The sequence below is a fragment of the Phyllobates terribilis genome, unplaced genomic scaffold (genome assembly GCF_046119375.1).
Source record: "Phyllobates terribilis strain yellow unplaced genomic scaffold, ASM4611937v1 Scaffold_1268__1_contigs__length_339053, whole genome shotgun sequence".
Lineage (NCBI taxonomy): Eukaryota > Metazoa > Chordata > Amphibia > Anura > Dendrobatidae > Phyllobates > Phyllobates terribilis.
In genome coordinates this window covers 13097-25451 of record NW_027364028.1, presented here as the reverse complement: position 1 = coordinate 25451, position 12355 = coordinate 13097, and the positions used below count along the sequence as shown (strand labels likewise).

The window sequence follows — 12355 nt, the reverse complement described above, 5'->3', positions numbered from 1 at the left end:
GCTGAAGTTGAACCAAAATGAGCTTGTAATCTGGCTTCTGCAACTTTGAACATGAAAAATCCAATGAGGAGAAGAAAAGCAAAGCCAAAGAGTCCATCCCAAAATCCGACAAACAAGCAAAATGAACAAAAAACATTGAATTCAATTCTTTCTGATTTTAGAAACTGCATTAAAGAAGGGGTGCACCGGTCCTGGAGATACTGCAATACCAGGTCAATGCGTGGAGTGGACAGAGCAAGCTCTTTTTCCATCTCCCTGTTCTAAAAATCCATTTAATATATGGTCCCCAGATAGGGGACGTATCAGATATTAAACTGATAAGAACAGATTTTTTTTTTTTTTTTTTTTTCGAAAGCCCGAATTCGTGTACAAAACCCGAGTGCGCTTAAAAAAGTGACAAGTGCCACAAAAAAAGTGCACTAGGATGCTGGTCTTCTTGAAACCCTCTCCAAAAGGAGAAGGGTCCCCCAAACCATTCCCCGTCCCTCCGAGCCAAAAGGCCACAGCGAGGAACAGGGACAAAAAGCCACCTCCAGCCGAAGCCAGAGGCGACCCAATCTTACCCCCAGCACCTGCCCGAGTTCTCACCCGAGCAAGGCACTGGGAGCCAAAGACTGTGCTCTCCTCCCGGAAGAGGGGAGCCAACAACGCTCTCCTCCCGAAAGAGGAGAGCCAGGGGGGTTCAGGGGGGAGCGGAACCTGATGGCCACACACTCCCCCCCTAGACCTGCCAAGAGAGGAACCCGTAAGGGAACCGCATCCCGACAAAATCCTAGTAGGACGTGACACACGTGAATAAGTGGACACACAGTGACAAAGAAATTAAATAAATAGTGAAGGTTTCACAGTATAATACTGCCCGGACCTTCGACCGGGAATTGAAAAATTCCCCATCCTAAGGCCAGAAGGCCCGGAATAAGGGTGTGTGCGAAGAAAGAAAATTTGAAGTGCTTGTGCAAATGTGCCATAAACTCAAGTGGGGTTCCCAATCCCAGTGAGTTAAGGCACCCCAGGGTCACCACTCCTGGGGCACTTCACACTTCGGGCTTTCGATCTTCCCCGGCCCAATGGCGTCGATCCTGGGGGGCCATGCTTTCCACCAGATGACTATATTAGCCACCTGGCGTACTAACAAGCGCCTAAACCCCAGTGTGCATAATGTATCAATCTACTAGGGCGGCCAACATCCAAAACCGCCTTTTCAAAAGATACTACACTTGATCTTAGCCAAAAGGCCGAGAAGCGATAACCAGAATTGGTTTCAAACTACGGAGCCACCCAAGGATCCTGAAAAGTCCATTTGTGGAGATGAGCTCCTGGACTCCCGTTAAGAAGACATGTTGTCAACCTCTAGATCCCTTACATGCCTGCACTTTTCGGCTTGCTGCTGCTGCAATCCACGCGTTTTAGATCTGCATAACTCCACCTCTTTAAACACAGCACCTTCACCCCCTGCTGTTCCCACCCGCCTCAACACCGTTGGAAGGGAGGAGAACCAATTAAGGCGGGGGGTGGGGTGGAACGAGCAGCTGTCTACCCTTAGCAGGAGGGCTCCTGATTACATACCTCTCCTGCTGCTGCTGCTGCTGGCTGTCCAGCAGCAGACTGAAGGTGGCTGCTGCTGTGCACAGGTATATAAAGGCTCAGAGCCTATTATGACACGCGCAGCCAGCGTTCCATTGCCACATTCCATCTACTGCAGGCAGGATACCTGGCTGGCTGAATGTCGCTGAGAAGCTCACAGAGACCGCCATAAGCAACAGTTTAACAGAATGCCACAGACTAATCAACCAAACTTTTTGGGTTGGGTTCTCTTTTATAGTCTGCAGGCATTAAATGAAAGAAGTCAGTGTTCCAGCAGAGGGAGACAACGTTTCAGAAAAGGCATTGTAGCAAACCAAAAAAGAAATTTTAAGCGCAGCAGAGTAACCAGCGCACATACCTGTTAGCTCAGGTGAGTTTAAAAGGCTGCTGTTGATAACAAGGGCATTTGCTAAATAGATGGTGTGTGTGCAACAATATACTGAAAGGTCAATTATATTGTGCAGCTTATCTCACCACCTGTAGTTATTTAGGTGAAAGCTCCAAAATGCTTGCCTAATATGTCTGTTTATCCAAAAGGAAGTAAAAAGGGAGAGCTAGAAAGATAGCATTGCATCACATTACATGGCAATGCAATGCACAGTTGCTGAAGTTGAACCAAAATGAGCTTGTAATCTGGCTTCTGCAACTTTGAACATGAAAAATCCAATGAGGAGAAGAAAAGCAAAGCCAAAGAGTCCATCCCAAAATCCGACAAACAAGCAAAATGAACCAAAAACATTGAATTCAATTCTTTCTGATTTTAGAAACTGCATTAAAGAAGGGGTGCACCGGTCCTGGAGATACTGCAATACCAGGTCAATGCGTGGAGTGGACAGAGCAAGCTCTTTTTCCATCTCCCTGTTCTAAAAATCCATTTAATATATGGTCCCCAGATAGGGGACGTATCAGATATTAAACTGATAAGAACAGATTTTTTTTTTTTTTTTTAAACCATTCAGTTTAGTTTTTCAGCAAACAGTATGAATTTCTCCAAAATTTGCTACTTAAAACTTCTCATCATCATGGTTCTATTTATTTAGCAGTAGTATAAGACGAGATATAATCACAAGGGAACATCCTTTACATAACACAAATGCAGAAACTTCAAGGAATCACAAAGAAAAAAATCACTGGTATTTGATAAGGTAATGCCACTTTTTAAATTTCCAAATCCCTTCGGCATCTGTGCCACCACCGCCTCTGCTGTCCAACTTATATATCAGGTATAGTCTTGAAAGAATAAGTCTAACACATTCATTCACTGATAAAGATTTCCTTTTGAAAAGTCCAAGGTTCCTTGCATCCCACAAACTCTCCATCACACAAGCCATTATCAACCATAAAATTCTATCTTTAGACCGACTACACGCACCAATTCCAAACATCGCCACACGCCAATCCACAAAATTCACGCCTGCTAAACCCTTACACAATCCACCTACACACTTCCACACACTGTACGCGTACTCACAATCCCACATAACATGCCTGACAGTCTCACAACCACCACATCCCACTCTCGGACACACATCTGTTCTTATCAACTCTCTTTTCTTCTGCACTTCTCTCACAGGTAAAATATTATGTAAAGTCATCCACACCACATCCTTCTGTTTGTTTGACATCCCATACGTATCTAACTTCTTCCATGCATCTGAAACCTCATTCCCTCTCAGCCCAACAATATTACACTCTACCTCATTTGCACTCATTCTTTTCACCACATTCTTGGTCATTCTAAAATCATTCATTCCCACACTCAACAAATCATGCTTTCTCACAAATTTCTCAATCACCTCATACCAAACAGGACACTTAAAGGCCACAGGCACACTCGCATCTCTCTTCCTCCAGCATAACCCATACAACATCCATCCAGCAGAATAATTAGCCATAAAAGCACCTTTATTGCCTTTACCCAGCAAAATAACCACAGTCTTAATATAATTAAGGCCTAAAAAAACTTCAATATTGGGAAAGGCCAGCCCACCATGCTGACAAGCCTTAAAAAGGCTCTCCCGCTTCAACTTCTCCATCTTACTACACCACAGGAATGTGAATACCAACTTCTCTATTCTCTTAATTTTCCTGTAAGGAGAAGGAAAAACAGTCGACACATAAAGCAGGATAGGGAGAATCACTGCTTTGATAATTAACACCTTACCACGCAGAGTCAATTCTCTCATTCGCCAGAAATTCAATTTACGTTCAACCCGCATACCACACTCTTCCCAACTTTCATTCCCTTTTAAGTCATCATTAAATAATACGCCCAAAATCTTGATTGCACCCTCTTCACACTTTACACCATCCATACGAATACTACTATCTCCAAAACATTTAAAACTACATTTATTCCAATTTACCCTAAAACCAGACGCACCAACAAAAAAATCCAAAAGCAATTTAATTCTACTCAAAGAAGCCATACTTTCACTCACAACCACAACATCATCCATATAACCTAACACTTTCACATGCTTACCACCACTACCAGGCACCAACAAACCTCTCATCATTTTATCCCGTCTAATCAAACATAACAATGGTTCTATTACACATACAAATAAGACGGGGGACATAGGACACCCCTGCCTTACTCCTGACCTAATCTTCACTTTGTCACACAGCCACCCATTAACCAAGAATTCACTTGACACACAATCATACAATGATTTTACACAATTCACAAATTCTCTAGGAAACCCCATTCTTTCCAGTACTTTAAACAAAAACACATGCGAAACCCTGTCAAACGCCTTCTCAAAATCAATAGCTAAAGTCATACATTTCTGCTTTCTATCCTTGCAATCCCCAATCATATCTCTCAACAATAACAAGTTATCACTCATACTTCTTCCAGGCACTGCACATACTTGGTCCTCCTCCACAACACTACCAATCACTTCACGCATACGATTTGCCAGTAACTTACTGTAGACCTTATAATCCGAATTCAGCAGTGTTATTGGTCTCCAGTTTTCCAAACGTTTCCTCTCACCCTTTTTATACACAAGCACAACCACTCCTTCTTTCATTGATTCACACAACCTACCATTCACCCACATATACTTACATACCTCAGTCAAATCTGTTCCCAAAACTTCCCATGCTTTCACATACAACTCTACAGGTATACCATCTTTCCCAGGAGTCTTACTCTTTTTAGCACTCCACACCACATTCTTCACTTCATCCAGAACTACATCCTCACACAACAGATCACGCTCCTCAGAATCAAGTTTTTTCTCCACACCATTCAGAACATATGACACAAGCCCAGAGTCAATCCATTTCTCATCATACAACTTGCTATAAAACCTATTCACTTCTTTCAGCACATCCTCACCCATACAGTTGGTTCCACTTTCATTCACAACTTCATTCATATCAGTCTTCCTACCATTCATTTTTTTAAAAAAGAACCTCGTACACTTCTCATTTTTCTCCAGGTGCTCAATTTTAGTACGATATATAATTTCCTTTCCTTTCTCATCCAACACACGCTTCAATTCATTCTTAGCCTCAGTAAGTTGATCAGACATCTCCAAACCACTTGCAACACACTTTCTCAACCAGTCAATCCGTCTATTAAGGTCATTAAACCTATTCCTATATCTGGCAGCTTTTCTATAGCCCCACTTTTTGAAGAAAGTTTTAAATTGCACTTTCACCCAGTCCCACCAGTCAAGAACACACACAAAATCCTTCTTACGCATTCTCCATCTTTCATACTTTACATTAAACTCATTCATCACCTCATCATCCTCTAACAGCCTTGCATTCAACTTCCATACCCCACCGCCATACACTTGGTCACCATTCGCACAAAACACGCCTCTCAAACATTCATGGTCCGAAAAAGGTACCTTTTGTTGAGAAAAATCCAAACATACCATATTTTTAGAAAATAACATTAAATCAATTCTGGAATGAATCTCACCACGGTCAGCATGGTATGTCGGCGGTGGTGGCATGCCAAGAACAACAACTGCTGCATCTAAAAAGGAAAAATCACAAATTAAATGGGACAATTTCTTTCCTGTTATGTCACACTTTCCTTCTGTGACACAATTAACGTCCCCAACAAAAATAGTGGGAGATTTCCCTGGAAGAAAAAAACTTAATTTTTCAAGAAGAGCAAGCCGCTCTTCCTTCCCTGTAGGGCAATATAAATTAATAATTCTGACCCGCCACCCTCTATAACTCAAAAATGCAATTAAACATCGGCCCACCTCCACCACAATATAACTATCAATAGAGATTTCTTTATTCCCAACTAATATCCCCACCCCATCATTTTTATTATGATTAGACCCTGACCAGATATGCTGTCCGTAAGGCCAGTCTTTGTCACAAGGAGCATCCTGAATCCCACACTCCTGAAGGCAAAAAACATCAGCACCTAAATGTTTCAGGTAGTCCAGAACAGTTGTTCTTCTGATTTTAGATCTGATCTGCCTTACATTTAGGGACACTACATCCCAACCAGATTGGCAAGACATTAATTAATGAAAAGAAATACATGACTCAATGTTGATCACACCATACTCATCCATTATCATCAGACTGGGAAAGCACCCCAAAGGTGTTGATGCTCTCAGGGATGCCAAGGTAAGGAGCATCAGGGGAGAAGACATCCTGCGGGTAAATGCGGTCACTTGCAGGACTGTCGCACCCTCCGCTGGCAGGTGAGTACTCTCGTCTGGGTTTTTTATTGGCCAGTTCAGGAGTATCATCATCATCAAAAGACCTCCCAGAAGTAAAGTCTCCTTGGCCACCATCCCTGGCCACCTCTTCGTCTGTAGCACCCCAGGACAATGCAGGGGTTCGAGCAAGAGACACATCCATGTCACCCTCACCACATATTTCGGACTGATGAGGGAGGTCCACATCCAACTCGGAGATCTCCATACTTGGCCCAGCAGGGGCTGGAGGGTCCAACAGGGTCTGGGCCTCACCCACCAGATCTTCAACCTCAGGGGGCTCCGTCTCCTCATTGATCTCTGCAGTAGTCACCTGTGGGGTAACAGCAGGGACAGTAGGCTTACCTTTGGTCACTTCGGAGAAGGACCTAGGCTTGACTTTAGCCTTACAATCCCGAATCACATGTCCTTCCTCCCCGCAGGCATCACATACCACCGGGTTGGAACAATCCTTCGCCAGATGACCGTACTTGTTGCACTTTCTACAGTTTGGCAATTGTTTGCAGAAATCCTGGATATGCCCGAACATGTTGCATCTCCTGCAGAACAATGGCGCCTCGGGAAAAAACAGATATCCAGAGTCTCTTCCAATTGTAAAGTTCAGGGGAGGATAGTGAATACCTCCAGGACCATGAGGGTCTATCCCAAACCTCACAAAGTATTTATACTTCCCAGTCCACAGCCCTTCTCCATTTAAGATTTTATGGGAGAATTGCACAAAAATGCAGTGTCTTCTCAGGAATGCAGTGATATCATCCCGGGAGATAAAGGGGTTGTGCATGAATACTACCACCGGGATATCCCCCTTAGAGTAGAGTACAGTGAAGATAAGTCCATCCAGCTGAGGGTGCTCTGAAAGGACTTGAAGAGTTTTGAAAAGGTTTTGGCAAGCCGCCATAGAAGAAAGCACCAAGACGTACCTATGCTCCCTTCTGAACTCCTGCAAACAGATGATCTCCGACTTCTGGATCTTCAGGATTTCATAGAAAATGGCGTTGACCAGGTATGACAACGAGAAATGGTCCTTCTTCTCCTCAGAGACCTCGATACGGAAAGCATTCTTGACCCGGGGATCCCCGGTCCCAGCAAAGCGAAGCTTGACACCCATGGTCGCTTCAGGAATCGCCTTCTCGTTTCCTCCTCACTCTCCCCCTATAGCAGCATCCAGCTTAAGCCACCGAAGTGGCGATGCTGGAAGGCCGAGGGCTAGTACACAAGGAACCTCTTGTCCAAACACTAGGTCTGAGCCAAAAGGCCGAGAAGCGATAACCAGAATTGGTTTCAAACTACGGAGCCACCCAAGGATCCTGAAAAGTCCATTTGTGGAGATGAGCTCCTGGACTCCCGTTAAGAAGACATGTTGTCAACCTCTAGATCCCTTACATGCCTGCACTTTTCGGCTTGCTGCTGCTGCAATCCACGCGTTTTAGATCTGCATAACTCCACCTCTTTAAACACAGCACCTTCACCCCCTGCTGTTCCCACCCACCTCAACACCGTTGGAAGGGAGGAGAACCAATTAAGGCGGGGGGTGGGGTGGAACGAGCAGCTGTCTACCCTTAGCAGGAGGGCTCCTGATTACATACCTCTCCTGCTGCTGCTGCTGCTGGCTGTCCAGCAGCAGACTGAAGGTGGCTGCTGCTGTGCACAGGTATATAAAGGCTCAGAGCCTATTATGACACGCGCAGCCAGCGTTCCATTGCCACATTCCATCTACTGCAGGCAGGATACCTGGCTGGCTGAATGTCGCTGAGAAGCTCACAGAGACCGCCATAAGCAACAGTTTAACAGAATGCCACAGACTAATCAACCAAACTTTTTGGGTTGGGTTCTCTTTTATAGTCTGCAGGCATTAAATGAAAGAAGTCAGTGTTCCAGCAGAAGGAGACAACGTTTCAGAAAAGGCATTGTAGCAAACCAAAAAAGAAATTTTAAGCGCAACAGAGTAACCAGCGCACATACCTGTTAGCTCAGGTGAGTTTAAAAGGCTGCTGTTGATAACAAAGGCATTTGCTAAATAGATGGTGTGTGTGCAACAATATACTGAAAGGTCAATTATATTGTGCAGCTTATCTCACCACCTGTAGTTATTTAGGTGAAAGCTCCAAAATGCTTGCCTAATATGTCTGTTTATCCAAAAGGAAGTAAAAAGGGAGAGCTAGAAAGATAGCATTGCATCACATTACATGGCAATGCAATGCACAGTTGCTGAAGTTGAACCAAAATGAGCTTGTAATCTGGCTTCTGCAACTTTGAACATGAAAAATCCAATGAGGAGAAGAAAAGCAAAGCCAAAGAGTCCATCCCAAAATCCGACAAACAAGCAAAATGAACAAAAAACATTGAATTCAATTCTTTCTGATTTTAGAAACTGCATTAAAGAAGGGGTGCACCGGTCCTGGAGATACTGCAATACCAGGTCAATGCGTGGAGTGGACAGAGCAAGCTCTTTTTCCATCTCCCTGTTCTAAAAATCCATTTAATATATGGTCCCCAGATAGGGGACGTATCAGATATTAAACTGATAAGAACAGATACTACACTTGATCTTAGCCAAAAGGCCGAGAAGCGATAACCAGAATTGGTTTCAAACTACGGAGCCACCCAAGGATCCTGAAAAGTCCATTTGTGGAGATGAGCTCCTGGACTCCCGTTAAGAAGACATGTTGTCAACCTCTAGATCCCTTACATGCCTGCACTTTTCGGCTTGCTGCTGCTGCAATCCACGTGTTTTAGATCTGCATAACTCCACCTCTTTAAACACAGCACCTTCACCCCCTGCTGTTCCCACCCGCCTCAACACCGTTGGAAGGGAGGAGAACCAATTAAGGCGGGGGGTGGGGTGGAACGAGCAGCTGTCTACCCTTAGCAGGAGGGCTCCTGATTATGTGACACCCCAGGGGTCTGGTTGCCACAGTGATAGAGATATTACGTCTGAGAGCAGGTGGGAGGTCCTTTGGTCAGGGATCCTGTGCATGCCACACCTCCTGCCCAGTCTTGGGAGGGGAAGGACTTCCCCTATATAATCCTGGGGCTGAGGCAGAGTAGGGAGTTCTGAGAGGAGAAGACAGGGAGCAGAGCTGCTCTATGGGCTCTGCTCCACAGGCAGGCCCTGTCCAGGGGCCTGAGCCTGGAGACAAGTGGAGTAGAGACAAGAAGCAGCATAGGAAACAGCAGAGTTACAAGGAGTCAGGGGCTGGCAGCTGCAGAGCTCGCCCTGACTAAGAAGACTTCTTTCCGGACCCGGAGTCCGAGGCTGTGGGGGCTAACTCTTACCCAGCAGCAGAATCCGTCAGGCAGGGGATTTCAGGTCCTCTGGCCCAGAAGCCCGAAGGCACGGTCACACGCGTGGGACCAGCACCGCCATCGTGGAGCGGAAGCCATTAGAAGGCCCCGAGTCACCGGCCATACGGGTGAGCACCACACGGTACACTCAGGGACGTGGGCTACTTACATCAGCTTCTAGCAAGGTAGCCAGAAGAGTACAGTCAGTTTGGGAGGCCTACAACTACGCCTGGCCAGGGGAGATCCCATCTGCTCAAGGACTGACCAGGCCCCGTTCGCTAGCAAGTACTCCGGGAGGGTCTATCGTTGTTACCAGTAAAGACCCTGAACTACACCGTACCGTCTCTGAGTGGTTCCTGCTACCCCCATCATCCACGTCGGCTGCCCTGAGACCATACCCCTCCCGTTGGGGGTTATACTATCACGCTGCATAATCCTACCATCGGCCTCAGCGGTCTGCCCCGCAGCAGCAGCTCCCTGGCTGCACTCAACGGGTGGCGTAGTCATCAACTATTTACTACTAGTAGACTGCCGTCCAGTTTGACTCCCTGGGCACGGACCGGGTCACCGCCACGAGACTACAACCCTCCACGGATCCGGCTCCGGGTAAGCTCCCGCGTGCGCACCGCAGCGCGACACAGGCCCAGGGGCGCGTCAACTTTGGCGTAGTCGGCAGGATCTCGTGCCCGCAACCACCGGGTACTGCGTGCCTGAAAAGCAAAGACTGTTCAAACTTACCAGTGGTGAAGATTCCCGCTATTCGTGGAGGTTTCCCGCCATCCGGCGCCATCTTCTACCTTCTTCCCGCCATCCGCGAAGTTTTCCCGCCATCCGGCGCCATCTTCGACCTTCTTCCCGCCATCCGTGGAGTTTTCCCGCCATTGGACGCCATCTTGAGGACGCCGCGCGGGAAGAAGAGGGGCGTGGACTCCGAAAGCGCGCGAGAACTGAAGCCCCGCCTCACGTCCGGACGTTGCGTAAGGTCCTGGAAGGAGCCCAGCAGACGCCGACGTCACAGGAGCGCGACGCCAGTTCCTCTACCCCGACGATTGACTGCGGAGCCGCGGCCTACGGAAGAGGATCTCCGGAAGGTAGGCCACGGTCCACTAGGGGGGAGGAGGACACCAGGAACGGACAGCAAGATGGCGGACCGGCAGCAGACTAAGCTGCCCAGCATCGGCAGTGCCCCAGTCGTCGCCGGCCCCGACCAGCGCCGGGAGAAGACGCGTGACGCAGGAGCGGTCGCGGGAGCAGGTAAGAGGAGTCTCCCTGTCCCGGACGCTGCCAGCGTCAGCCTGCTCCCGGGCCCCCTGGTGGAGCCGCCGATTTCGGGCGCTGCAGACACCGACCTGCTCCAGCCCCCGCAACAAGCCCTGCGGCCAAGCCCTCCAGCCCTGGGCACTACCACCACCAGCCCGCACCCAGGCCCAAAGTTGCACCCTCTGACCCCGGGCGTCATCAACGGCGACCCTCTCCACGCCTGGTCGCAAGGCCTGAACTCCCCAGGTGCAAAAGGACTGTACGCCCTCCACGTTAACCAAGGAGGAGCTGCAGTACTACCAATACGAGGAAAGCCAAGAGGACCCGGACGGGTCTGAAGCCTACACACAAGAAGGAGCAGGAGGATGCCGTTACTGAAGTACGGTAAAGTGGAACTGTACATAGTTACCCGTAGGGGTACTTGTGTTGCTAATTAAAATATGGTCCCCGTTGGTACAAGTGTGAACTGTTCCCGTGTGTCCCCTATCCTTAACCAGGCTGAGGACTGTGAGCAGCCATCCCATCTCCCCACAGGCTGAGGACTGTGAGCAGCCAATCCTTATCCCCACTGGCCGAGGACTGAGAGCGGCCATATCTTGTAAATATTATGTGTTTCCAGTTATTTATAGGAGTCCTTGGTGGATTTACCGGGAATCCTTTGTACAGTTAGTGGAGCGTAACCCAGGATGGACTAAAAGACTGTTAAGGACTCGGGGTAGGACAGACCCCTACCTGGTTACGTCTCCCTGTTTTGGTGAAATGGACACCTTGCTTTCTTCAAAGACTGCACCCGGTTACGGACACGCCGTGACCAGCTTTATGCGTTTCCTTATTGTAATGTTATTGTTTATACTTTGTTATGTTACAAAAATATGTTTAGTCCCGGACTACTAAATTTCACTAGGGGGGAATGTGACACCCCAGGGGTCTGGTTGCCACAGTGATAGAGATATTACGTCTGAGAGCAGGTGGGAGGTCCTTTGGTCAGGGATCCTGTGCATGCCACACCTCCTGCCCAGTCTTGGGAGGGGAAGGACTTCCCCTATATAAACCTGGGGCTGAGGCAGAGTAGGGAGTTCTGAGAGGAGAAGACAGGGAGCAGAGCTGCTCTATGGGCTCTGCTCCACAGGCAGGCCCTGTCCAGGGGCCTGAGCCTGGAGACAAGTGGAGTAGAGACAAGAAGCAGCATAGGAAACAGCAGAGTTACAAGGAGTCAGGGGCTGGCAGCTGCAGAGCTCGCCCTGACTAAGAAGACTTCTTTCCGGACCCGGAGTCCGAGGCTGTGGGGGCTAACTCTTACCCAGCAGCAGAATCCGTCAGGCAGGGGATTTCAGGTCCTCTGGCCCAGAAGCCCGAAGGCACGGTCACACGCGTGGGACCAGCACCGCCATCGTGGAGCGGAAGCCATTAGAAGGCCCCGAGTCACCGGCCATACGGGTGAGCACCACACGGTACACTCAGGGACGTGGGCTACTTACATCAGCTTCTAGCAAGGTAGCCAGAAGAGTACAGTCAGTTTG

The 12355-nt window shown here is 47.9% G+C and overlaps 2 non-coding genes and 2 pseudogenes across 2 annotated transcripts; all 4 read right to left on the bottom strand.

The window, feature by feature from the left end:
- Positions 1-175: 175 nt before the first annotated feature.
- LOC141243762 (U2 spliceosomal RNA) lies at positions 176-361 on the bottom strand. The gene has a single exon (XR_012307807.1). It is a non-coding gene; the product is annotated as a U2 spliceosomal RNA (small nuclear RNA).
- Positions 362-1155: 794 nt separating this feature from the next.
- Positions 1156-1247, bottom strand: LOC141243783 (U2 spliceosomal RNA; annotated as a pseudogene).
- A 1115-nt stretch (positions 1248-2362) lies between these two features.
- LOC141243753 (U2 spliceosomal RNA) lies at positions 2363-2566 on the bottom strand (annotated as a pseudogene).
- A 6106-nt stretch (positions 2567-8672) lies between these two features.
- Positions 8673-8863, bottom strand: LOC141243648 (U2 spliceosomal RNA). Its single transcript, XR_012307704.1, has one exon. It is a non-coding gene; the product is annotated as a U2 spliceosomal RNA (small nuclear RNA).
- Positions 8864-12355: the final 3492 nt, after the last annotated feature.